This window comes from Seriola dumerili, unplaced genomic scaffold (assembly GCF_002260705.1).
Source record: "Seriola dumerili isolate Sdu_G_001 unplaced genomic scaffold, Sdu_1.0 BDQW01001449.1, whole genome shotgun sequence".
In the NCBI taxonomy this organism is placed as follows: Eukaryota; Metazoa; Chordata; class Actinopteri; order Carangiformes; family Carangidae; genus Seriola; species Seriola dumerili.
In genome coordinates, this window is record NW_019175704.1 from 773,213 (window position 1) to 779,020 (window position 5,808).

The following is a 5,808-nucleotide window of genomic DNA, read 5'->3' on the forward strand; positions in this document are numbered from 1 at the left end:
CACATAGCATGCAGCTATTTTAATGTCACAAACAGGTATCTCTGAGGATAAAAGATAAATATAATACAGATGATTGGTGTCAAGTTTAGGCCTCTTCATAAACTAGAAGTAAAGATTTTGTGCTTTGTGTTAAAGTGATATAGGTCATCATAACATCTGATCTCTGATGACATTTTCACACCTGTAGTTTTTTTTTTAACTGGTTTGTGTGTGGTATTACCTCATACCAGTTATCAAATAAATCAACGTCATAAGTAAACATAGTTTTTTTGGTAAATTGTGAATTAGGCTAAGCATAATTTGTGCAAGAAGCTGTAAAAGCAGAATATTATAAATTGTGTTGTAAAGATGAGCATTGTAGTGTGAGTGTTGCAAAGTGATTAGGTTTGCTGTTGCTGTTTGTATCGTAGTGACTAATCAGTTAAATGGTACCCTTGCATAGCCATCATCTTAGTCTCTCTTAGTTTGTTTTTAACTGAGGCAGATATTTTTTTTTGTTTTTATGTTGATCCTGCTTTGCCTATAATAACACAGTACCAGTACTTGTTGAGAACACTAGTCTATTTGACATAGTCTTTTTGCATAAATGTTATGATTATTCTAAGTAGCTATGCTAGCAGCAGCAGTGACGTTCTGTCAGTTCGTCCACCACATTGATCCAGACTAAAGTATCTCGACAACTACTGAATGGATTACCATGAGATTTTGTACAGACATTCATTATGCCCAGAGGATGAATACTACCAACTTTACCTCTCATGCCACCATGAAGTTGGGTTTTTAGTTAAATGTCTCAACAGATATTGAATTGACATTCATTCACATTCATAACTTATGTGATCCCTTCACTTTTCATCTAGCTCGACAATCAGGTTGTATTTTTTATTTATCCAATACTTTGGTTTATGACCTGCAAAGCCAATTACTTTCCCATCAGCTTCAGATGTACTTTGTATTTAGTTCTTTTTTAGCAAATTTTAGCATGATACCACACAGAACTAAGCAGGTGGATATGGTAAATCTTTTTAAGAATGGTGCATTTAGCTTAAAGCACTACTATACCCAAGTGCGGCCTGTATGAGCGTGACTGCACACTCTTAATTGTGTCTTGTTAAACAGGAAGTAATATTTTTACTGCCTCTATCACTATATCACACTGTGAGCACCTGATGTGCTGTGTTCAGACATTAACAGATTACTACACATACTAGGAAAATGCTCAACCTCGTTCTGCACTTGATGTTGTATAGGAAAGTATGAGAATAAAAATGGCAGGACAAATCTTAAATTAGATAGTAATAGCATGCTTTGTCATTTGTAGGTCTGAGAATCCAAACTGAGCAATGTGTTTTGTAATCTCGCCAAGTCAGCCAAAGAAATGGAATTAAATGATGGTTTCATATTTTTCAAGCCTGTTTTAATATTAAATCTTATACTCATATGCGCAATCTAAGAGTTATTGGTTTCTGTATCATCCCTCTGGTCCATACTGGCCATAAAATGAAAATCTCCTTCAAGTACTACTTCAATGTAAAAAATCCCCAGTCCTGGTTCTGTGCAAAAATCAATTCTCTCAATTTTTTTCTGAGGTTAATATGAGGATTCAGTAATATAAATTTGAAAAAAAAGAAAAAAGAAAAAAGAACTAACCAATTCTTTTTGAACTAATAACACTAAATCTGAACCAGTCCTTCAGACATCTTGAATCTGAAAGTGCCCTTTTCAGCTTTCCATCCCACATATAAAGCACTCAGGAAAAAAAACAATAAGTACTGCAGAAGGTCAGTACTTCCACATCCCTACTTCTCCCACCAAATGTCATTGGTTTACATTTCATGACAAAATGCCTCTGCACAGATGTCTCCTATGATCGTAGCCATCATCTTATGAACCCACATCAGTAACTGGAGTTTGGCATTAGACACGACTATCACTTAACATGTTGGTGTATAGCTTAATGTTTTGGTCTTGGCTTCAGTCTGTTATCAGATGACCAGTTAGATATTTTCTGCTGATGATTTCATCTGTGAGGACATTGGAGACCCATTAGTCTGGCCAGGGGCTTAGAGGGGCAGGAAACTAAGGTGTTGGAAAGAGTTACAGCCTGTAGAAAAGCGATGGAAAACCTGAAGTGAAGCTGACAAGAGTCTGTAACTTACGTATTACCAGATACCCAGAATAATCTGTGTGGACAGGTAGAGGCCTAACCTGGCTCATTCAATGTCAGCTGATGTTTTGTCCCAAAGGTCATTGTGTTAAAATAGAAACTTGAGGTAATGTTTTTGTCTCAGTTGAATGCAACTCGGGTTGAATATTTTTTCAGCAACAATATCAGAATGTAAATAATCGTGTTGCAGAGAGTGCAATCTAATTAGGAGAAGCTGCTAGTCCAAGGAAGGTTGTGTTCCTTTTACATCTTAATGGTTGCATTTGTGCACAAAATGAGCATTTTACAAATATGTTTTTACTTCTCATCATTGAGTGGCTCCTCCCCCTTCTGTAGCCACACTAGAGATGTGGCTTTAGGGATGCCAAGGTCGGTCAGAAGGTCCAATACTTTTGTGGAGCCTGAAACATAACAATTTCAAAATCTGGTCTAGATATAAATTTTTCAAAAGATGAATTCAAACTAGAATGATGACGTTGACATTTTTTATTTTCAATGAATTATCTTCTTTTTTTTCCTAAATTTGTTTATTGGATTTTCCTGAACACAAAAATGTTTTGCATTACAAGTTGCGTTGTTTTGAATTATCTTCCAACTATTGAATGGATTGCCATGAAAGTACATACAACCATTCATGTCCCACTCAGGATGGATTCTAATAACTTGGGCATCATAATCAATACTTTTATGATAGAATACTTGCAAAATCAATGACATTCCTATCAGCCTCAGCTGTTCTTACATCAGTACGTAACGTTGTCATTGTGACCATGTTATAATGTGGATGTGAGTGTTTCGCTCAGCTGCAGACTTGCAGTCTTTCTGTAAAGTATGTTAGGTATTCCTACTTTTCCACTGATCCTGTTGGGATTCAAATTCACAAGTGACCAAGCACAGTGTGCGATTTGTTCAGGGCACAATTAGATAAAGATATACTACAAAGTAGCGCTGGGCAATTAATCAAATTTAACTTTCGATTACAATTTTGGCCTCCAACAATTATAAAAACAAGACAGTCGTGTGAAAACAATTGTAGTGCCACATTCTGTTTCACAGGAAATGTCCTCCCCCCTTACAGAAACCATCCAACGTTACTGGTTCCGCTCTTGGTACTGAAGAAATTAGGAAGATAGATTTTATATTTGTTATTGCAACATAAAACTTCTATTGCACATTCACTAACTCCTTGCTCAGATTTCTTTAACTTATATCGTGTATAACGTGAATAACTACATAGACACAACGCTTTTTGTTTTGAAATCTTTTTTTTTTTTTAATCTTTTTTCCAAAGTCAATAAGAAATCGTGTTGAATAATAATGATCCGAATATTGAACAAAATTATAGTGACTATGATTTTTGCCGTAATCAAGCAGCCCTACTATAAAGCACAATGTAGATTTTTGCATCCAACTAGTATGATATATTGGTTTTAAAAAACATGACATGGAACAAAAACTTTGACCTTTTTTCTAAATAGTAAAAACTACAAAAAGTAAAAGCTGTAAATATTTGGTGAAAATTCACACTTTTTCAAAAGAAACTAAAATGTTTTTCCCAGGATGTTTTAGTCCTACACAGACCTCAAATTAAACATTGTTTAGATCAGTCATTTAAAATACATTTAACACATATTCATCTGCTTGAATGTTTTTGTAATTATTTTTGACAGGGTCTTGTTTGAGCATGTGAAAGCAGGGAGATACATTGACATCATGTTGATGTCATGATATGAAACAAGATATCATCATGTGTTATCATCATCATCTTTCCCAGTCTGAAAGGCTGTACTACAGTCAAGTGAGTCATGTTTTGATCATTTGAGTGCTCTGAGTAGAAAATAAATGAATAAGAAATGGTCTTCTCAGTGACCATATCACCCATATTTTATGAGGGCACAAATAATTAATATCACTGTTATGATGTTTGATTTTGTCAGTATCAACCAGCTCTCCTTGAAAGTGAGTGACTACTGCAGTGGCAGCTTTAGTTTGCTAACAGCCCTATTATTAACTAGTACATAAACAGATTCCCAAACAAATACACGCACACACACCAGCACACCCATGTGAGATATTTACGTGACCGATGTACAGTATGCTGCATGGCTAGGTGCCATTTTGGCGCCTTTGTCTCCATGCTAGGGTGAGCAGCTTTCGTAAGTTGACACCTACCTCTTCATATGACATGTCATGTGGAGGAGGTCTCTTTGCATGTTTATGGATATCAGTGCCGCTCTGTTAACGCCAGTCTGGCAGCGGACAGTAACACAAGCCCACAAGGAGCTGATGCAGTGTGTAAATTAACCGGGTCCCCCTCATCTTGCAGTGCTGTCTCTGTACCTGTTTTTCTGTGATGTTTTAGCCAATGAAAGTGAACATTTTTTTGTGTTGTTTACTATGTGGGCATTAGTGTCAGTGAAGAGTCAGTGTGTAGTTGTAGTTGTGGGGCTACAGTCTCAGACAGCTGGTTGTAAAAAGGCTGACATCTAACCTTGCCACTGTGCAGCCAGGATCAGGGGGGCTTTGGAGCCACACCACTCTCTTTAGATGGATGAGTTAACAGCAGCTTTTGCCCCAGTAGTGTCCCGTGAGGGTCAGTGCCAAGATCACTTCAAATGTGCAAACCATAATCCCCCTCTGACATTAATATTTTCAGATGGAGGCAAGCAGGGAGCATGGTGGGGGGTGGCAATGTAAGCAAGGTCTTTTTGGCTGGCCTTGTTTCATGCTGGCAGTGGTGATGGACACTATCGTCATTACTCATGGTGCAGGCATGTGCAGAATGTATTCTTAGCCCCTGTCTTCCTATCAGTCACTACAGAAAGGTTGGGGGGTCAAAAAATAAAGAGGTAACCAGTCTACAGGGCTGTCTGCACCACCGCTGTTTACCAGGGAGGGGGTGATATTTTAAACCTGGGAGAGCTCACATATTTACCCCACTGAGCCTGACTGACCTTGCCATTTGGTGGGGTGAAGACGCTGGAGACCACTGACAGCGGAGAGAGGAGGCAAAGAAAGAGGCTCTTCAGTTACTACTTGATAAGCAAGCAGCGTGCAGCTTTTGCAGATTGAAAACAGTCCAGAGAAGAAGATTATCAAAACAAAAGAAGACTGAGTTAAACAGAAGGTTTGAGGATAAAGGCAAGAATAGAGGGGAAGACACTTGGGGGAGGTGAGAAGTAGCCAGGCTGAGCTGACTTTTACCCAGAGGAGGAGTTGCAGTTGCCGGCCAGGGCAGGTCCCAGGGCTGGCAGGGCTGGCCCTTCTGCTTCTCCACCTCCATTCCTTCCTCCTCTCTTATTCCTCCTTCTCCTCCCTTTAACCATCAACCAAACTGCTGTGCAGTGATGAACTTACAGGCAGAGCCTATGAGCAACACAGGAATGCTTAGAAAATCCTGCCAACTGAACTTCTTTGCTTCAAATGAGGGAAACTCCAGAGGCTGAGCCTTCCATAAGAGGACCTCCACTGCAGTATAGACTGTCATCATTTTGTCTTCTCATCCCTTTTTGTTGCACTCACTGGTTGAGTGCACTGAGAAACTGAGAGGATTTTTTTTATACACTTTGTTTTTCTCAATTTGTGCTTTTGTAAAACCGGAACCGTGGCAACCTTTTCAGTAGCACGGTGCAAGGACCAGC